We start from the raw sequence: 23,067 nt of genomic DNA, 5'->3' as shown, positions 1-23,067 counted from the left end.
GACATTGGAGTGGTAAACATCTTAAGGGAATGTTAAAGCAGTGTCATAAATCACTTAACAAACCCAACATAGATAACTGAGATTAATGGACAACAGGGGCTTTGTAACTGTTGTTTTGTTATATTTTGATGAGACTTTGAGACAGACACTTAAGAACATTTTAATAGTGACTTTTATTACTAAAAGCATGATACACACATATACTGCATGTTCATATAAAGGTTTTCAGTGTAAATAAGTAGATCTTATTTAGTCTAAAAGCAGATCCTCTTCCCATTCCTGCTTTCAAGTTTTCTAGACATTCTCATCATCATATGGGACGCAACCAATGTTTTTAGTTTCTTACTTATCCTTCCATAAATGTTCTCTGAATTACTAAATGCGTGTAAATATAAATATACATATTAGTAATTGTTTTTTCTTAGTCAGCTTTGACTGCTATAACAAAATACCATAGACTGGGTGGCTTGAACAACACAGAAAAGAAGGCGGCAAAGAAAGTAATATTCTTTTTTTTTTTTTTTTTTAACCTCCTGATCCCATCACCCTGGTTAAATTAGAGGTGGCCTCCCTCCCTGGGTTACTACAATTGAAAAGAAGGGATAATACAAATTCCTTTTTTTTTTTTTTTTTTTTTAAACATCTTTATTGAAGTATAATTGCCTTACAATGGTGTGTTAGCTTCTGCTTTACAACAAAGTGAATCAGTTATACATATACAATATGTTCCCATTTCTCTTCCCTCTTGCATCTCCCTCCCTCCCACCCTCCCCCTCCCACCCCTCTAGGTGGTCACAAAGCACAGAGCTGATCTCCCTGTGCTATGCGGCTGCTTCCCACTAGTTATCTATTTTACATTTGGTAGTGTATATATGTCCATGACACTCTCTTACCCTGTCACATCTCACCCCTCCCCCTCCCCATATCCTCAAGTCCATTCTCTAGTAGGTCTGTGTCTTTATTCCCGTCTTGCCACTAGGTTCTTCATGGCCTTTTTTTTTTTTTTTTTTTCCTTAGATTCCATATATATGTGTTAGCATACTGTATTTGTTTTTCTCTTTCTGACTTACTTCACTCTGTATGACAGACTCTAACTCCATCCACCTCACTACAAATACCTCCATTTCATTTCTTTTTATGGCTGAGTAATATTCCATTGTATATATGTGCCACATCTTCTTTATCCATTCATCTGTCGATGGACATTTAGGTTGCTTCCATGTCCTGGCTATTGTAAATAGAGCTGCAATGAACATTTTGGTACATGACTCTTTTGGAACTATGGTTTTCTCAGGGTATATGCCCAGTAGTGGGATTGCTGGGTCGTATGGTAGTTCTATTTGTAGTTTTTTAAGGAACCTCCATACTGTTCTCCATAGTGGCTGTATCAATTTACATTCCCACCAACAGTGCAAGAGTGTTCCCTTTCCTCCACACCCTCTCCAGCATTTATTGTTTCTAGATTTTTTGATGATGGCCATTCTGACCGGTGTGAGATGATATCTCATTGTAGTTTTGGTTTGCATTTCTCTAATGATTAATGATGTTGAGCATTCTTTCATGTGTCTGTAGGCCATCTGTATATCTTCTTTGGAGAAATGTCTATTTAGGTCTTCTGCCCATTTTTGGATTGGGTTGTTGGTTTTTTTGTTATTGAGCTGCATGAGCTGCTTGTAAATCTTGGAGATTAATCCTTTGTCAGTTGCTTCATTTGCAAATATTTTCTCCCATTCTGATGGTTGTCTTTTGGTCTTGTTTATGGTTTCCTTTGCTGTGCAAAAGCTTTTACGTTTCATTAGGTCCCATTTGTTTATTTGTGTTCTTATTTCCATTTCTCTGGGAGCTGGGTCAAAAAGAATCTTGCTGTGATGTATGTCATAGAGTGTTCTGCCTATGTTTTCCTCTAAGAGTTTGATAGTGTCTGCCCTTACACTTAGGTCTTTAATCCATTTTGAGTTTATTTTTGTGCATGGTGTCAGGGAGTGTTCTAATTTCATACTTTTACATGTAGCTGTCCAATTTTCCCAGCACCACTTATTGAAGAGGCTGTCTTTTCGCCACTGTATATGCTTGCCTCCTTTATCAAAGATAAGGTGACCATATGTGCGTGGGTTTATCTCTGGGCTTTCTATCCTGTTCCATTGATCTATATTTCTGTTTTTGTGCCAGTACCAAACTGTCTTGATTACTGAAGCTTTGTAATAGAGTCTGAAGTCAGGGAGCCTGATTCCCCCAGCTCCATTTTTCGTTCTCAAGATTGCTTTGGCTATTCGGGGTCTTTTGTGTTTCCATACAAATTGTGAAATTTTTTGTTCTAGATCTGTGAAAAATGCCAGGGGTAGTTTGATAGGGATTGCATTGAATCTGTAGATTGCTTTGGGTAGTAGAGTCATTTTCACAATGTTGATTCTTCCAATCCAGGAACATGGTATATCTCTCCATCTATTTGTATCATCTTTAATTTCTTTCATCAGTGTCTTATAATTTTCTGCATACAGGTCTTTTGTCTCCTTAGGTAGGTTTATTCCTAGATATTTTATTCTTTTTGTTGCAATGGTAAACGGGAGTGTTTTCTTAATTTCACTTTCAGATTTTTCGTCATTAGTGTATAGAAATGCAAGAGATTTCTGTGCATTAATTTTGTATCCTGCTACTTTACCAAATTCATTGATTAGCTCTAGGAGTTTTCTGGTAGCATCTTTAGGATTCTCTATGTATAGTATCATGTCATCTGCAAATAGTGACAGCTTTACTTCTTCTTTTCCGATTTGGATTCCTTTTATTTCTTTTTCTTCTCTGATTGCTGTGGCTAACACTTCCAAAACTATGTTGAATAATAGTGGTGAGAGTGGGCAACCTTGTCTTGTTCCTGATCTTAGTGGAAATGGTTTCAGTTTTTCACCATTGAGGACAATGTTGGCTGTGGGTTTGTCATATATGGCCTTTATTATGTTGAGGAAAGTTCCCTCTATGCCTACTTTCTGCAGGGCTTTTATCATAAATGGGTGTTGAATTTTGTCGAAAGCTTTCTCTGCATCTATTGAGATGATCATATGGTTTTTCTCCTTCAATTTGTTAATATGGTGTATCACATTGATTGATTTGCGTATGTTGAAGAATCCTTGCATTCCTGGGATAAACCCCACTTGATCATGGTGTATGATCCTTTTAATGTGCTGTTGGATTCTGTTTGCTAGTATTTTGTTGAGGATTTTTGCATCTATGTTCATCAGTGATATTGGCCTGTAGTTTTCTTTCTTTGTGACATCTTTGTCTGGTTTTGGTATCAGGGTGATGGTGGCCTCGTAGAATGAGTTTGGGAGTGTTCCTCCCTCTGCAATATTTTGGAAGAGTTTGAGAAGGATAGGTGTTAGCTCTTCTCTAAATGTTTGATAGAATTCGCCTGTGAAGCCATCTGGTCCTGGGCTTTTGTTTGTTGGAAGGTTTTTAATCACAGTTTCAATTTCAGTGCTTGTGATTGGTCTGTTCCTATTTTCTATTTCTTCCTGGTTCAGTCTCGGCAGGTTGTGCATTTCTAAGAATCTGTCTATTTCTTCCAGGTTGTCCATTTTATTGGCATAGAGTTGCCTGTAGTAATCTCTCATGATCGTTTGTATTTCTGCAGTGTCAGTTGTTACTTCTCCTTTTTCATTTCTAATTCTATTGATTTGAGTCTTCTCCCTTTTTCTCTTGATGAGTCTGGCTAATGGTTTATCAATTTTGTTTATCTTCTCAAAGAACCAGCTTTTAGTTTCATTGATTTTTGCTATTGTTTCCTTCATTTCTTTTTCATTTATTTCTGACCTAATCTTTATGATTTCTTTCCTTCTGCTGGCTTTGGGGTTTTTTTGTTCTTCTTTCTCTAATTGCTTTAGGTGCAAGGTTAGGTTGTTTATTCGAGATGTTTCCTGTTTCTTGAGGTAGGCTTGTATTGCTGTAAACTTCCCTCTTAGCACTGCTTTTGCTGCATCCCATAGGTTTTGGGTCATCGTATCTCCATTGTCATTTGTTTCTAGGTAGTTTTTGATTTCCCCTTTGATTTCTTCAGTGATCACTTCGTTATTAAGTAGTGTATTGTGTAGCCTCCATGTGTTTGTATTTTTTACAGATCTTTTCCTGTAATTGATATCTAGTCTCATAGCATTGTGGTCGGAAAAGATACTTGATACGATTTCAATTTTCTTAAATTAACCAAGGCTTGATTTGTGACCCAAGATATGATCTGTCCTGGAGAATGTTCCATGAACACTTGAGAAAAATGTGTATTCTGTTGTTTTTGGGTGGAATGTCCTATAAATATCAATTAAGTCCATCTTGTTTAATGTATCATTTAAAGCTTGTGTTTCCTTATTTATTTTCCTTTTGGATGATCTGTCCATTGGTGAAAGTGGGGTGTTAAAGTCCCCTACTATGATTGTGTTGCTGTCGATTTCCCCTTTTATGGCTGTTAGTATTTGCCTTATGTATTGAGGTGCTCCTATGTTGGGTGCATAAATATTTACAATTGTTATACCTTCCTCTTGGATCGATCCCTTGATCATTATATAGTGTCCTTCTTTGTCTCTTGTAATAGTCTTTATTTTAAAGTCTATTTTGTCTGATATGAGAATTGCTACTCCAGCTTTCTTTTGATTTCCATTTGCATGGAATATCTTTTTCCATCCCCTCACTTTCAGTCTGTATGTGTCTCTAGGTCTGAAGTGGGTCTCTTGTAGACAGCATAACATATATATGGGTCTTGTTTTTGTATCCATTCAGCCAGCCTGTGTCTTTTGGTGGGAGCATTTAATCCATTTACATTCAAGGTAATTATCGATATGTATGTTCCTATTCCCATTTTCTTAAATGTTTTGGGTTTGTTATTGTAGGTGTTTTCCTTCTCTTTTGTTTCTTGCCTAGAGAAGTTCCTTTAGCATTTGTTGTAAAGCTGGTTTGGTGGTGCTGAACTCTCTCAGCTTTTGCTTGTCTGTAAAGGTTTTAATTTCTCCATCAAATCTGAATGAGATCCTTGCTGGGTAGAGTAATCTTGGTTGTAGGTTTTTCTCCTTCATCACTTTAAGTATATCCTGCCACTCCCTTCTGGCTTGCAGAGTTTTTGCTGAAAGATCAGATGTTAACCTTATGGGGATTCCCTTGTGTGTTATTTGTTGTTTTTCCCTTGCTGCCTTTAATATGTTTTCCTTATATTTAATTTTTGACAGTTTGATTAATATGTGTCTTGGCGTGTTTCTCCTTGGGTTTATCCTGTATGGGACTCTCTGTGCTTCCAGGACTTGATTAACTATTTCCTTTCCCATATTAGGGAAGTTTTCAACTATAATCTCTTCAAATATTTTCTCAGTCCCTTTCTTTTTCTCTTCTTCTTCTGGGACCCCTATAATTCGAATGTTGGTGCGTTTAATGTTGTCCCAGAGGTCTCTGAGACTGTCCTCAGTTCTTTTCATTCTTTTTTCTTTATCCTGCTCTGCAGTAGTTATTTCCACCATTTTATCTTCCAGGTCACTTATCCGTTCTTCTGCCTCAGTTATTCTGCTATTGATCCCATCTAGAGTATTTTTAATTTCATTTATTGTGTTTTTCATCGTTGCTTGGTTCCTCTTTAGTTCTTCTACGTCCTTGTTAAATGTTTCTTGCATTTTGTCTATTCTGTTTCCAAGATTTTGGATCATCCTTACTATCATTATTCTGAATTCTTTTTCAGGTAGACTACCTATTTCCTCTTCATTTGTTAAGTTTGGTGTGTTTTGACCCTGCTCCTTCATCTGCTGTGTGTTTTTCTGTCGTCTCATTTTGCTTATCTTACTGTGTTTGGGGTCTCCTTTTCACAGGCTGCAGGTTCGTAGTTCCCGTTGTTTTTGGTATCTGTCCCCAGTGGCTAAGGTTGGTTCAGTGGGTTGTGTAGGCTTCCTGGTGGAGGGAACTAGTGCCTGAGTTCTGGTGGATGAGGCTGGCTCTTGTCTTTCTGGTGGGCACGTCCACGTCTGGTGGTGTATTTTGGGGTGTCTGTGGCCTTATTATGATTTTAGGCAGCCTCTCTGCTAATGGATGGGGCTGTGTTCCTGTCTTGCTAGTTGTTTGGCATAGGGTGTTCAGCACTGTAGCTTGCTGGTCATTGAGTGATGCTGGGTCTTGATGTTGAGATGGAGATCTCTGAGAGATTTTTGCCGTTTGGTATTACGTGGAGCTGGGAGGTCCTTGTGGACCAGTGTCCTGAAGTTGGCTCTCCCACCTCAGAGGTACGGCCCTGATGCCTGGCTGGAGCACCAAGAGCCTTTCGTCCACACGGCTCAGAGTAAAAGGTAGAAAAAATAGAAAGAAAGAAAGAAAGAAAGAAAGAAAGAGGCTATAATATAGTGAAGTAAAATAAAGCTATTATAAAGCAAAGGTATACAGACAAAATCTCACCCAGAAGCATATACATATACACTCACAAAAAAAGGAAAAGGGGAAAAATTAATATATCCTGCTCCCAAAGTCCACCTCCTGAATTTGGGATGATTCGTTGTCTATTCAGATATTCAACAGATGCAGGCACATCAAGTTGTTTGTGGAGTTTTAATCCGCTGCTTCTGAGGCTGCTGGGAGAGATTTCCCCTTCTCTTCCCTGTTCGCACAGCTCCTGGGGATCAGCTTTGGATTTGGACCCGCCTCTGCGTGTAGGTCGCCTGAGGGCATCTGTTCCCCACCCAGACAGGACGGGGTTAAAGGAGCAGCTGCTTCGGGGGCTCTGGCTCACCCAGGCCGCGGGGAGGGAGGGGTACAGAGGAGGCGGGGCGAGCCTGCAGCGGCCGAGGCCGGAGTGACGTTGCACCAGCCTGAGGCGCACAGTGCGTTCTCCTGGGGAAGTTGTCCCTGGATCACGGGACCCTGGCAGTGGCGGGCTGCACCGGCTCCCGGGAGGGGCGGTGTGGAGAGTGACCTGTGCTCGCACACAGGATTTTTGGAGGCGGCAGCAGCAGCCCCAGCATCTCACGCCCGTCTCTGGGGTCCGCGCTGATAGCCGCGGCTCGCGCCCGTCTCTGAAGTTCGTTCAGGCGGCGCTCTGAATCCCCTCTCCTCGCGCACCAGGAAACAAAGAGGCAAGAAAAAGTCTCTTGCCTCTTCGGCAGCTGCAGACTTTTTCCCGGACTCCCTCCTAGCTAGCTGTGGTGCACTGACCCCTTCAGGCTGTGCTCACGCCGCCAACCCCAGTCCTCTCCCTGCAATCCGACCGAAGCCCGAGCCTCAGCTCCCAGCTCCGCCCGCCCCGGCGGGCGAGCAGATAAGCCTCTCCGGTTGGTGAGTGCTGCTCGGCGCCGAGCCTCTGTGCGGGAGTCTCTCCGCTTTGCCCTCCGCACCCCTGTGGCTGCGCTCTCCTCCGTGGCTCCGAAGCTTCCCCCCTCTGCCACCCACAGTCTCTGCCCACGAAGGGGCTTCCTAGTGCGTGGAAATCTTTCCTCCTTCACAGCTCCCTCCCACTGGTGCAGGTGCCGTCCCTATTCTTTTGTCTCTGTTATTTCTTTTTTCTTTTGCCCTACCCAAGTACGGGGGAGTTTCTTGCCTTTTGGGAGGTCTGACATTTTCTGCCAGTGTTCAGTGGGTGTTCTGTAGGAGCAGTTCCACATGTAGATGTATTTCTACTGTATCTGTGGGAAGGAAGGTGATCTCCACGTCTTACTCTTCCGCCATCTTCTCTCCTCCCCCCTACAAATTCCTTTTTGCTTCTGAGTTTCCAAGGGCCTAGGTCCCAGCAAAATAAGAACAAAGTACAAAACATTCTAGTGTAATGTTGACATTACTTATCAATCCCTTTTGAATTTACAACCTAAACCCTATAAAAGATCTGATTCTGCCTTATCCTAATTTATCTAATCTGCCTATGGAAAAGGCATCTAGGTTGTTTCCAGACTTCTGCTAGTATAAACAGTGCTCTGCAGAACTAGCTCAGACAAGAGTTTAAATATCCCTTGTTCACATCATTGAGAATCATTGGGGCAATGACCTTTTAGGAGCCAATGAGCTTCCTGCAACTAGGACAGTAAAAGTTGTCTCCCCTTTACTCCTCCTGAAATCACACTGCCTCTCATCATGCCTTGGGACTTCCAGGTACCTAATAGCTTCCCCCACCACTCCAATTCTCTCACTTCTAAGAGGAATGCATTTTTATCTTTCTTATTTTCAAACACTGCCCTAAGACCCTGTGGGATCTGAAAGCCAGAGAACAGATAAATCTCTTAAAACACTAGTGAAACTGCCTGAAAAAGTAAAAGACAAGTCATTTGCAAACAAACTGGCTCCAAGTTAACACATAGAGACTTCTATATGGAAAGATACTTTTTCTTCCCGCATCACAGAGACATTGATAACTAAATAGGGTTTCTGTTGCTCAGAACTTATTTACCTCTTCCCTGCTGCTCCCACTCAGGAATGGCTGAAGTTTTGTTTTTGGCATCTAAGTTGGATGCCCCTCTCCAGGAATTCAGTGGTAGCTGTCACTGAGTCTCCCTTCTCTGATCAGGATTTCTCCTCTTCCTCACTTATTCATTTTGTCCCTTATTCATGAGATACCTTGCATCTGCATGTGTTTTGCCTAGAAATTATAAAGTCCCTTTTTGGAAAGCAGGTCCATATTTTTTTCTCTTTTACTGGGTGTTATATGTTCATAGAAAGGCCTCAGAGAATAAATAAATAAAAGACTAAACTAAATTAATGTGGTTCCCCTGGTTTAACCTGGAAATGAAGTTGATGCTTTGCCAATGAGAAGGTATGAGGGACCAATCATTCCTTAAGTCCTGCTTCCAAGTGACTGAATATATCTGCATGTGGACCCAGCAATTGAAGGCAGAAAGTTGCAGTTCTCAAATGACTGGAGAGAAGTTTGTTCCAACCAATAGAAACAAAGAAAAACATTGACCAAACAAAAAAAAAACGGATGAGAGAATTTCCCATGTTAAACGGTCCATGGTACACAGTATCTTCTAGCTCACTGAAGGGCTTATTTACACACAGCTTTGGGAGGTGAACAAATCCATCATTGCTTTGGCTGGTAGTAACTGAACCCATTCTTATCTGTTCTTGGAATGGGGTTCTTCTATCTGTAAGCGTGATTAGCAAAGCCCTTGTAACCAAATGTCATATCATTACCTTTATAAAAACTATACACATGATCATATATAAATTCTAATTAATCTGTCTGTTGAGTGAAATGAATGATACCCCTTCTCTGCCTCTGGGAATGGAGTCTCTCCATTCACGGCCTGACATTGTGATAGGCATTATTCAAACTTAAGCAATTTAATCCTCAGAACAATTCTATGAAGTAAGGCTTGCATTATATCCCTAACAAATCGGGAACCTATGGCATGGAGAGGTCAAGTAATTTAGCCAAGGTCACACAGCCGGAAAGTGGCAGAGCCAGGATTCAAATGCAGGCAGAATGGCTTCAAAGCCCATGAGCTACTAAATCAGTGGACTCTGTTGCCTAGGCCTCTTGGAATTTTTTTTCTGGGCTGGAGCTGTGAGCCCTAGAAATCTAGCCCATTCAGGCAGATGAGTAGAGAAAATCCAAAGCTCGTTTGGCCACCATGCTTGCGTGTGCACCTCTCCAACTGGGCTTGGCAAATGGCCTCCTTGGGTTCTTTAAGCTAGGTTGGTTTTTCCAGAGAAAGCATGAGACCTTGTAAATTGCACAGTGCACCGTGACTGTTGATGAAATCTCTTGGTCTCTGGCCACATGGTCTGTATTTTCTGACTCTGAGCAACTTCCTAAGGCTGACAGAAAAGGTGTCATTCAAAGCAGTATTTATTAGACTCCTGGAAATCAGTTGCTTCAAATTACATAAGAGCTATAGGGCTATCTAGGATTATTCAGCAAGCTTAATTGAAAGAAGCTCTCATTAATCATTTCTGCTTGGAGCCTGGCTGTGGGAGTGTAGAGGTGACTAAGGGGAACTTTTCTAGTGCTAAATTGAATTGACGAGTGACCCTGGGTAATAATATAGCATTTCCCATGGAGAAAAATGAAGATGAATTCATATCTTTTCCTCATCACCTAGTACACTTAAGAAATATCTTTATTTTGGGTGGCAGTAGTAATGCTACCCTTGGAAGTAATCAATGGCAATTGTGAAATAATTATGGAGTGTAACAGTTTATCCTTATGTTCACGGTGGTTGTTGATAGTACTAGCATACTGACATACATATGAACTTTCTTCCAAGGAGTTTAAATTGCTTCCAAAACCAATTTACATGTTTAGGGCATCTTATAAAACATATTTTAGCACAATATTGCCCTTAATAGAATAGGTGTGTTTTCATTCAACTAACTGCTATAGCAGTCTTGTTCTTTACTATGTCAGAAATCAATTATACTGGGAGGCAGTACAGCCTGGACGTTAAGGGGCTCAGAGATACTGAGGTGTGAGTTCTAGCTTTGCCATTTACTAAGTAAGGGGTCATGGGGAAGTTAAGTTCTGTGTGCCTCAGTTTTTTTCCCCTGTAAAGTGAAGATAATTAATACCTACTTAATCAAATGAGATGTTTCTTGTGAATTGGTTATATGCCTGGCATCTAAGAGTTGTATTAAGTTCCCACTGGCTAATAGTAATATTATTAATAGTAGCTGACTTTTTACATCTCTTAGTTTTGTTTCTCCCCCATGTTGGCTTCATTCTCAGGTTGCTTTCCCCTTTCGTAGCAATGATGGACCTCATCAGCTTTAGTCTTACAACCTAACAGTTTGGAAGCTCCATCAAACCAGTCTGCCTCTTTCCTCATGTTTCCAGGGATTGAATCCCAGCAGTCTGCATTACTCATGTAGGTCAGACACATATCTTCCCTGGGAACTGAAATAGGAGATGGTGTTGAGTCCCAGTTAAACTGCATGGCTCATGGTTGGAGGAGAGAAGATTTCTAAAAAGGAAAAAAAAAAGAAAAAGATTCTGTTATCATAAAATAGAGGGATAGATTTTCATTACGGAAAAAATACAGATGGGAGAACTGAGTGCCACCAAGATAATGTTCCATAATAGGGATTTGTATTTGTTAATTAACTATATACAATGGTCTGGGCACATGATAAATCATGCCCTTTGATCCTCATAACAGGATTGTGAGGGAGGGATTTTTACTCTCATTTTGCTGAAATAGAAAAGTGATATAGTTTACCCAACATAAAATGTAATACAGCCAGGTTTTGAAACTTGGTCTCTCTGGGTCCATGGCTCTTGCTTGCGATAGTAAAGATCAGCTCAAAACTCAAGACTTATTTTCCACCTGTATCCCCCATAATAACTGTTAGTTTAACAGTTCGATAGATAAGAGCCAACGTGTTGCATTTGACACTGAAGAAGAACATGAAATGGAGGACCAATGTTAGCCAAATGCCTTGAATAAGTGAAGCTTTTGCCAAAAGCCAAGTTTGCTATTAGAGGTTGATGAATGTGGTTTGTTGGCGTCTGATTCGACTTTAGGACAAAGCAATGGAAGGCAGTTTTCGTTAGAAACCACTCAGTGATCTATTATCTATGCAAAAGACAAGGCAATCTTAGAACTGTTTCACTTAATTAAAAATACGTTCAGATGTACCTTATTGATTATGTTGTTCTGACATATAGGGGGCTGGCTGGAAACAGGGACAGCTGAATGGCGATTACATGTTTTCTGTGACAAATTCACACATGGAAAATTAAGAGTCGGCTCGACAATGAACCTGTTGTTATTCTGGAATGCCATCTTTTTTCAGTGGTGTCCCTCAGGGGGCATAAGACAGCTGTATTATATAGCAGAGGGATATAGGGATACTTCCGGCTCCATACTCAATGTGTTTGAGCAAGTTTCCACATTCTCATTCATCCCCATTGTTCAATGCCAGTCAGTATGAATGACTTCCCATTGCACATCTTTGGCAACAAGTCCCATTTCTTGAGCACTTACTGCGTGCCAAGCTCTGTGCTGAGTGCTTTGCATATGTTATTTTAAACAATCCTCCAATCAATGATGTGAAATGATTTATTGATCAAAACTCCGTCAAGACCTGTGATAGAAAAATGCAACCTGTTTTAAGAAAAAAAACAATTTTTAAGCAGTATTGGCTCATGGATCTGATAAATCAGGTCTAACTTTTTCTAGATTCTACTTGATCCAGAGGCTCATTGAAGTCATCGTCTCTTTTCTTTTTTCTTTCTCTTCTTTTGTTTCCAAAGGCATTTGTTTTTTTATTGAAGTATAATTGATTTACAGTGTTGTGTTGGTTTCAGGTGTACAGCAAAGTTATACATGAAGTCATCACTTCCTACCCAAGGTCCTCTCATCTAACCTCAGGCGTAAGAGGCAGATCCATAAACTTCTGTTAATATATCTGGCTATAGTCAGAAAACACTCTGGGACTTAAAATAGTTTCTCTCTGTGCTGATTCATGGCACTACTGCTCATCATCTAGTCCTTGTTGAATATTTCTGCCAAGCCAATTTCAGCATTTTATTTGCCTTGTTGTTTGATAGTTTGTTTTATATTCACCAGGTCACCATGACCCTTCCTCTTCTTCCTTCAGATATGCTGGCATTCAACACGGCACCTCCAAGACTTCTAAGCCACTCACACCAAAGGGGCTTGGAGGGGATATGGCATGAGATGACTCTTTTCTCTTTCCCCAGATGGGTTTAATGGATTCAATAACAAGAGAATTCTCTCTACTTTTCCTTTCTCAGGTTTTGCAAACTGGAGACGGGCTGAAGTCTAATGATGTTACAAAAAAAACCAAATATATATATGTATATATACATATATATGTAAAATGTTTAAAGTAATATATAAAGTAAAACTCTATGCTATCAAAATAACTAGAAAATGTGATACTATATTTGATAGTATTGGATTAGATAGGGTGTATGGCTATTTTTTAAAGATACTCTGCCTCATCTTTCACCCACATCTGTGAAACCAGTCATTGTCTGCAGAGAACATCTTAAAAAACACCATCACTCGCTTTCAATTTTATGTGAGCTGGCAGTGGAACATCCCGCCATTCAAAATCAACTTTTTCTATAGCTTCCATATTTCTGTATTCCCTACATCCCAGCCTCAGCGCCTTAGGGTCATATTCAACTCTGTTCTCTTACTCACTCTTAAATCTTTGGGTTTCCAAGTCCCATTGGTTCTACCTCCGTGAAGTTATATCTGTCCACCTCCTCTTCCACCCTCCCTAGCATTACACTGGTTCAGCATCCCCCTCACTAGGAATGGTGAAAAAGCCCCTCCATCCATCTCCTCATATCGTAGCTACTGCCAAAGGAATCGTGTAAGCATTTCCCTGATCAAGTGTTTGCCCCATTCCTCATTGCCTACAACATAAAATTAAAAAGAGTAAGAATGTAACCAGGTTCTTGCAAACCTGGGTTCAGATATATATTTTCTGACCCAACCGCCATGCTCCTAGTTCTTTTTTTTTTTTTTAAACATTTAATGTTACTATCCATTTATTTATTATTATTATTTTTTAGAGGTAACATACATATTTTATTTTATTTATTTATTTATTTATTTTTGGCTGTGTTGGGTCTTCGTTTCTGTGCGAGGGCTTTCTCTAGTTGCGGCAAGTGGGGGCCACTCTTCATCGCGGTGCGCGGGCCTCTCACTATCGCGGCCTCTCTTGTTGCGGAGCACGGGCTCCAGACGCGCAGGCTCAGTAGTTGTGGCTCACGGGCCCAGTTGCTCCGTGGCATGTGGGATCTTCCCAGACCAGGGCTCAAACCCATGTCCCCTGCATTGGCAGGCAGATTCTCAACCACTGCGCCACCAGGGAAGCCCCACTCCTAGTTCTTTGTGCCAAATTCCAGAAGGCCAGACAATTCTAAGCACTGGTTAGTCTATGGAGCAGTCTGTACCTCTTATCTCTATGGTTTTGTACAACTCTTACCTGGGGATAAACTGTCCTTCTTTGTTTTTGCAGTGATTGATTTTAGCACCTACTATGTATCAGGACACTTTTGGTCTTTGAATGCAAAGATAATGTATGAGGGTATTTGTCATTATTAGGATCACAATATCAGACCTTTATGGCCTTATGCTGATGGCTGCATCTACCATGTAGCCTTCTTTGGTTCTTGCTTCTTGTTTTTCTAGGCAAGAAGAATCTCTTTCTTCGAACTTAAATGTGATTATGTCACAAATAAAACATAATGTGTCATAGCATGCGTTGTATTACAGGTCTGCGTGTGGGATTGGTTGAAAGAGTATAGGCTTAGAGCCGGCATATGAAGCTTCAAATCTGAGCTTCACTATCTACTACCTGGGTGATCTTGAGAAACTACTTCACCTGCCCGAGCTTCAGTTTCCTTATTCGAAGGCTTATTTTGAGAATCAAAAGTGGCATATTATCATAATTATTATTAAGTAACTTAGCACTTAGTATGTGCTCTATCTTTTTATTTCCTCATTTCCATCTCCTGATGGAGGATAAGTTCCTTAAGGACCAAGACTGTCATTAACGTATTTCTATCTTGTGTACAACAATAAATGGAATAGCAGAAACTGTAGTGTGTACACACACACACACACAGAAATTCACCAAGTACACATATATATGTATATGCACAAACATAAACCTCCAGTCGAAACTCATCTTGAATGGACTTGATCAGGGAACCATAATAGATGACCTGTTTTTCCTTCCAGCCTGAATAGGTTAGACTTCTAAGCCACTGAAGCCATCAAAGTGTATATTGAAAGGTGGGGAGGATTCTAGATCAGTAAAAGGAACAGTTTTCTGTGCAGTAGGTTGTTTATTAACTCGACAGGCTGTCCTAAGGAGTCATGAGATCCAAGTTAGCAGAGGAATTTAAACAAAAACAGAGTGGCTGCCTCCTAGACCGCTCTCACAGGGAGCTGTGCCCTAGGATATTGACAGATCCTCTACACACTTCAGAATATGGAATTCAGGTGAGGAACTCAGAACCCTCCGTCCTTTGGAGCATGGACTTTATCCTCTCTTCTCTGGCAGTCTCTTCTGGTTCTGAGCCTCTGAGCCGAACCATGTGCGTGGCTTGGGTAAGGAGCAGAGAGAAGTAGCAGGAAATCATTCCTGAGATCACATACCAAGAGCTCCAATGGGACATTTCTGGCACCTATACTAGGCGTGCTGGATAAGAGGATTTTCATTATCCTCGAGAGGACTGGTGTTTTATCTTTTTTTTTTTTTTTTCCTGTTAATGAGCTCCACTTGAGTGCTATTTCCCTATCCACTTGCACCTTCCTCCACTTCTTAATCTCTTCCTGTGATTAGCAAGTTTTCCCTACAAATTAAGTTAGTTTCCCCTGCTACACTGTGAGCCCATCACTTTTCTCGTGACCTTCATTCACTAATGGCCATTATTGATTCCTGTCCTCCTTGATGACTTCTTGTCTCCATGGAATGTAATTTCTCTATCTCTGAGCACCTGAGATGCAGTCATTTCTCTAGATTTCCACTAAGAACTCTCATGATGGCAGAGTACAAGAGATGGCAGTGAGAGAGTGAAAGAGGGGAAAATCCTCATAATTATGGCTTCCTAATTTATACTAATATTTTAAAAAATTGACTTATGCCCTAGTGATCAGACTTCATTTAGCCTTCAAGTTCAAGAGCCTGTGGGTGTGCCCAGTGTCTGTGTATGTGGTTTCCCTTGCTCAGTTAATCATCGTCCACCTTTGTATGTTCCACTTAGCCAGTGAGAGATGGTGTTTGGTGTTTCAGAGTGAGGGATCTGGAGTCAGAATGCTTGTGGTATCAACAGAATCCTGTTTTCAAGGGGTGTGACGATGAGCTATTTAGTTAACTTCTTTAAGCCTTGTTGTCTTCATTTGTATGACAGTCATCATAATAGTGTCTTCCTCATATATTTGTTGTCAGGATTAAAATGAGATTCCAGGTTACACTCTAAACACGTAATACATGGTGAATAAATATGAACTATTACTTAAAAGAGGGATAGGACGAGGTGGGTATTAACGAGTTTCTGCGATGTGACCATCTCACTTTGATATTTGATTTAATAATTTATATTTCCAGTGGGTATTTTTAATGTGTGCATGAGTTTTGTTTTTGTTGCCGCAGAATTAAGAACAATGGATAGAAAATCAGCTTACTGTTTTATTTTGTAGCTTCTCGAATAGTTGAAAACTCTTATCTTACAATTCATTTAATTTACATCAGCTGAGTCATTTTCAGAGCTAACTCCTGGCCATAAAGATAGAGGAAACAGCCCCTGCCCTCAAGAGGCCCTGCAGCTGCTGAGGTGGGGTTGCAGAGGGAGCCCCTAGAGAAGTCTGTGGAAGGATATTGCCCCTGCATAGCTGCCCCTCTGTGAGTTTGTAGCCAAGCATCTGGCTTGACGCCTAAGGTCATAAGACTGGAAGTCTGGAAGAAAAGCTGGACTTGTAATTGTGAAGGGAAGAGCAAGGACAAACCAGATAGAAACTACCAGTCCTTCTGCAGTGCGTCCCACCACCTCTAGCCAAAAGGACCTTCAGAGTGAAATAGCCACTACTTCCCTCCTGCCTTGCAGATGTCACACATATTTCCTTTCAGTCCATTATAACTGGAAACCATACAGAGACTCTGGAAAACATAGTTGCAGCTTCGCCAGGTTGATCCAGTGCAAAATCACCAGAGTCCACCCCTTGAAAACTTGGCGCCTGTGCACATCATTTTAAATCATGTATGACTTCCAAATGAATACAAAAACAAAATTATGCATCTACCTAGCATGAGAGAACCCCCCATACAACTTAAAACATGATAAATATCTTCCTAAAAAGATGAAAAAACAATTGCCCATGTCGGGAATATCCTTGGGCGATATTCTTCTTCTAGGGAGCCATACTTCCCCTTTCTGTATTCCATAATTAAAATACCAACGTGTAAGGTCAGCCACCTTAACACATTTTATGTCAAAACAGAGGAATGGGAAAGAGGAAAAAGAAAGGAAAAGATTTACACACACACACACGCACACAAACATATTTATATTAAATTAGATGAGGATGGGTCTCTAGGGAATGGTTCCTAAGGAAAGGAATTTGTCTGTTAATAGGCCAAAGATGAGAAGAAATTGACCAAAAATCTAGGATAGTAAAGTGCCCCGAACGGTACCTGGTATACACCATGTAGCTTCAAATCTAAAATTTCATTAAATGAGGATACACCCTTATTTTGTGTATCTGTCAAAATAATTCTGCCTATTAAACTTTATCATTTCAATGATTTTAAGACACCTACTAATTTAAGAGATGTTAAAATTGAAAAAAAAGAGCGTTTTGGAATTGATGAGATGGGTACACAATAAATATTTGTTGAATGATTGAAAGATGAGGAGTGGATACTGGAGATGAGACAACCATAGATATTTTTTTTCAAATCAAAGGTTAGATAGGGTTGTCTAAATAGATAACTAATGAGATATGGAATGGTGAATTCTACATAGGAGGGTAGTGGAGACCCAGAACCTGGATCATTTGACTGGGTAGGAATGAAATGCAGAGTGGGCTGAGGAAGATATTAAAAGCAACTGTAAGATGCTGAATCCTTGTAGATGACTAGCCCTGATGTGTTTATGCATCAGAATCTCAGGATTCTTAAAAAAACTTAGGGCTCATCATATCTGACTTCTGACTTGCAGGAATCCCTTCTACAAAATTCTAAGTAAGTGGCTGAAAATAGCCCTTTGGATTAAGAATGGAACTTTGTCTATCTGTCTATCAGGATCTGTCTTCCTCTAAAGACAATAACTAGAGGAAATACACTAGTCCCACTGTTTTTTTCATTGTTGGCTCTAGAACTTAAAACATCAACACCTCTAAACAGAGCAATTCCATAATTTACAGAAAGCTGTCAAAGTTTTCACAGGCATGGCAAGATGTGCCCTGGGGTGGGGTGGGGGGAATGGAACTTGCTGCAGCATTTATGAGATTTATGGTAAAGGGTTTTACATCAGTGTTGAAGTTTAAGGCAGATAAATCCCAGAAGACAAATACCACCAGTAATTGAATTACAAAGCCATTATCGTGTGCTGAACAGAACAACTTTATGACTCTATTGTGACAAGATGAAACTTGTTAGAATATTTATGTGCCTGGGATAGCTTCTGCATCACCAACCCCAACCCAGAGAACAAACTAGCTCTTCCATGTGCCTCCTATGAGCAGTTAGCCTTCCTGAGTAATTCAGTAGCCAAGGAAAACGAGATGCTTGAGAGGAATCTGAAACAGCCGTAGCGTACAGCCAAACCTCACGTCTGACCTCGAATTTCAGCAGCTCCTGAGCCCAACATATTTACGTTGTCAGCTGCAATCAGGCTTTTCCCATGGTAACCAGGGCAGCCCTAGAATAAATAGACTCTGGCTCTCCACATTGTTTTCTATTTCTAAACAAATGGAGAGTAAAAACATCCCAGTAATACGAGCCATTTCTCTGATCTTAACATTTCTTTAAAAAATCAGATAACTTCATCTTCTGTGATTGTTGAAATCTATGAATCGTACACTCGTGACAGTGGAAATGAAACAGTATTTTACCTGCTTTACAGGATGAAATGACAACAGGACCAATCTACTCCTCGTGATAACAATGATTTAGTTACAACAGATCGTGTTCCTGTTTATAGTAGCTTTTCTATAATAGAGTCTATCCTTATGAGATATGGGTAGTTTTCTCTCCCTAATTTTTTATTTTGAAATAATTTTAGAACTGCAGAAGAATTTCAAAGAATAAGAGAGTTCCCATAAACTTACCTCATGCTAACATCTTATATAACCATGGTGTGATATTCATAACTGGGAAATTAACATTGATTTAATACTATCAATTAAACTGGAGACTTTATTTGGATCTCTCCAGGTTTTCTACTAATGTCCTTTTTTTCCCCCCCATCTAGGACCCAAATAAGAATCCTACATTGCATTTATTTGTCATGTCTTTTTTCGTCTCCTCAAATATCCCACTTTCCTTGTCTTTGATGACCTGGACAGTTTTGAGGCGTGCTAGTCAGGTGTTTTGTAGAATGTTCCTCAGATTGAGTTAGTCTGATATTTTTTCATGATTATAGTATTATATATGGTTGGGAAGAAAATCACAGAAATGGTGTGTCCTTCTCATGACATCACATCAAAGAGTGCAAGATATCAATATGTCCTACTACCGATGATGGTAACCTTGATCACTTGATTGAGGTGGTATCTGCCACGTTTCTCCATTGCAGAGGTACTGTTTTCCCTGCTCCAACCTCTATTTGTTGGAAGCAAGCCCCTGAGTCCAGTTCCCACACCAGGGAAGGAGAATCAAGTTCCAACTCCTGGTAGAAGGAGTGTTAAAAACTGTGTGAATATATGTCAAAATCACCATGATCATTAAATATGTTGAGAGAGATATTTTGAGGCTATGTGTTTTGCTCGCTAATTTTAGGACTCTTCAGTCAGTCTTGCCTGCAACAATTATGACTGTGGTATTCTAATGGAAGTTTTCCATATTGATAATCTCATATATGTATTCATTGGAATTCTTCTGAAGGAATAATTGCTCCATTTGACAATTTATTTATTTATAGCATTATTTAATTGCTCAGCCAATGAGGTGACCAGAAAAGACAGTGAATAAGCCCATTTCTGGATTATGTTTTGTTATTTCTTCTTCACCTCAGGAATCTCTGTTCTTTGGTGCTGAGCCTATGGTCAAATAATCCCTGTTAGGCATTAAGGTGCCATTAATGTGCCACCTGCTAATTCAGGGCAAGACCTCTCTGCCTAATAAAGTCCTTCTTAAAGGAACATTTTAAAGTCTGACCTGGGATGAAGAACTCAGAAGGGAATACCTTTTCCCAGTGACACATTTGCCTTATTGGCTGTAGAAGTGGGGATTCCCCCAGGAGTTCTGGGCTCTCCCCTCTGTTCAGTTGGGCATCTCACAACATCTTCACCCTAAGGAGGGTGACTTGGGGGTGTGTGTGAACACACACACGTGCACGCACACACACACATGCACACTTTTTTCCCTTTCCCCATCTCTCTTCTGTCCTAGCCATGGAAAAATGCAGACTTCAGGCTCTCTCCAAAACAAAGCAAACCTCTGTAAAGTATACTGACCTCTGTTGCTCAACCATGATTTTAATTCCCAAGACAAAGAATGCAGGTTCCAAATTGACCAATTGAAAAATATATGAAAAATGCAGTATAGGAAATGGGTAAGTATTCTGAACAGTTAAGCACTCTTATAAATGAAAAACCTGAATGAAAAAAAATATGTATATAGATGTAAGGACCAAGAACAGGAACAGGCAATTTATGAAAGGAAAGAAAATGGCAGTTAACATAAAAATATTTCATCTCACATGCAGATATTTACCTACAGAGATAATCAGTACAGTGTCATGTACAGACCTAACAATACCTCATGGTCAGAATGTTAGTTAAGGAAACAGACTATTGTACAGTTGGCAAAACAGTGCATTCCAATATTCTGTTATGTTATGTCAGTGCTATGATGCAAAAGTCATTGAAAAAAAGGGATGCCTACACGAACATAGAAAAAGCACCAAAGGATCAACAACAAAATGTTAAGGTGGTTATTTCTAAGTGTTTAATTTTCCTTTATATATTCTGGTGTACTTTTCATTATACTTTAAATGAACACATATTACTTCTACAATTAGATTTTTTAAAGCAGTGTTATTTAAATAAATTATACCAATAATAATAACAATAAAGCAGTCAAGCATATTTCCCAAGGGTTGGGGACGGTGGGAGACAACCAACAGAGGGACACTGTGAGCACAGCAGGATAGCCCCAGAGAATGCAATCTCTTCTCTCCTCCTCTTCCTCCTCCTCCTCCTCTTCCTCCTCCTCATGTCTCCACCTCTTTCATATACGCTTCTTTTTCTCCCCATCTTCTCTTCCCCGCCTCCTCTTTCACTCCCTTTTCTGCCTGTTCTCCTTTCCTCCTCCCCCACCTCCCCTCCTTTCTGACTTCCTTTCCCCTTCTCTCCTTCTCTCCTCTCCCTTTCTCCTCTCTTCTTTTTCTATCACTCTGAAATGTTTCCATCCATAGTGGGGTACTAATTTTTTTAAGGCAAATTAAAAGGTGTATATTTTTCGTTTTCCATCATCATGTTGGTTTCCTTGGCCAAGCAATTAATAAGAGTTCAAAGGCCAACCGACACAGAGTTCGAAGTATTTTCACAGGATATCATCTCTGTATTTGCCCAGTTTCAAATCTCTTCATACCTTATATTCAAAACTCCAGAACTGCTTTGTGAATAAACAAAATACTAAGGAGAATAGCTGCCATTTGACACCCCAGGAATTTGTCTCTGTGGTGAAGATAAATCTAATTTCCTCCTATATCTAACCCTATTTTACCCTTGCTCCCCACCCAAGTTCTACTGACCAGATCACTTTCCCTTTTCCACTGAGGGCCTTGTAAGCATTAGCCTCTCAGGGTACTTTTTCAGAAGTACCAATACCCAGCAACAAAGCAAGAGCATGTTTTTGTGTAATCATAAACTCAAGGACGGTTAAATCAACCTTATGTGTGGACCAGGGATGTGGCAGCGCAGTGTGGAGACTGATACTGTGTTTCTCAGAAAGGTCAAAATTTATTAGTCATTTTGCAAGTAACTACAGAGAAGCTACCTTCAAGCTGAAGCCCTGATACTTGAGTGTCTAAACTAAATTTTTTTTCTGTTTCTTTTTTTTTAATTGGGGTTTAGTTACTTTACAATATTTTGTTAGTTTATACTGTACAGCAAAGTGAATCAGCCATACGTATACATATATTCCCTCTTTTTTTGGAGTTCCTTCTCATTCAGGTCACCACAGAGCATTGAGTAGAGTTCCCTGTGCTATACAGTAGGTTCTCATTAGTTATCTATTTTATACATAGAATCAATAGTGTATTTATGTCAATCCCAATCTCCCAATTCATCCCACCCCCCTTTTCCCCCTTGGTATCCATACATTTGTTCTCTACGTCTGTGTCTCTATTTCTGCTTGTAAATAAGATTGTCTATACCATTTTTTTTCAGATTCCACATATATGCGTTAATATACGATATTTTTCTCTTTCTTACTTCACTCTGTATGACAGTCTCTAGGTCCATCCATGTCTCTACAAATGACCCAGTTTTGTTCCTTTTGATGGCTGAGTAATATTCCATTGTAGATATGTACCACATCTTCTTTATACATTCCTCTGTTGATGGGCATTTAGGTTGCTCCCATGTCCTGGCTATTGTAAATAGTGCTGCAATTAACATTGGAGTTCATTAAACTAAACTTAATATCCATTCTGTTTCTAATCTCTAGAACCCTCTCAAATATGCCTTGGCACATGCAACCCTACTCCCCAGTACATTTGTCTTAGTCCACTTGGACTGCTATAACAAAATACTACATACTGGATGGTTTATGAACAACAGAAATTATCTCTCACAGGTTTGAAGGCTGGAAGTCTGGGATTAGGGTACCAGCATGGTACGGTTTTGATGAAGGCCCTCTTCCAGATTGTAGGCAGCTACCTTCTCACTGTGTCCACATATGGTGGAAGCTGCAAGGGAGCTTCTCTGTCCTCTTTTATAAAGGCACTGATCCCATTCATGAGGGCTCTACCCTCGTGACCTCATCACCCCCAAAGGCCCCACCTCCTAATACCATCACCTTGGAGTTTAGGTTTAAACATGTGAATTTTGGAGAGACACATTCAGACCATAGCAACACTTAATCCTTGCAGGATTTCAGAATGTCTGAAGTTTTCCCATTATTTCTCTTTATCTTTTTAGTGTAAGACACACACATTGCCTTCTGAGTTAATCCTGACTTTTCTGAGACACAAAGGGGTGAAAAGAAAAGGGATTTTTTTTTTTTTTTTTCAAGAGAAGGATCACGAGTGAGTCAAGAGCCTGGGTTAGTAGTTCCAACCTGACACTCTCTGAGTGGTGTGACCTTGGGCAAGGTATTTACTCTCTTGAAGCCTTGGTTTCCTTTATTGTGACAGGCGGTGTTTGGACTAGTTCCTCTCTAACAGTCTTTTCATCTCTAAAGGATCCCTTAATTCATACTATT

General features: G+C 40.1%; 1 protein-coding gene across 6 annotated transcripts in view; it reads left to right on the top strand.

Annotated features, from left to right (window-relative positions):
- SORCS1 (sortilin related VPS10 domain containing receptor 1) overlaps positions 1–23,067 on the top strand; it is a 578,863-nt gene that overhangs the window by 381,255 nt on the left and 174,541 nt on the right. The window lies entirely within an intron of this gene.

This window comes from Eschrichtius robustus, chromosome 7, assembly GCF_028021215.1.
Source record: "Eschrichtius robustus isolate mEscRob2 chromosome 7, mEscRob2.pri, whole genome shotgun sequence".
Lineage (NCBI taxonomy): Eukaryota > Metazoa > Chordata > Mammalia > Artiodactyla > Eschrichtiidae > Eschrichtius > Eschrichtius robustus.
The sequence above is the reverse complement of the archived record's forward strand: the minus strand, read 5'-3'. Positions and strand labels throughout refer to the sequence as shown.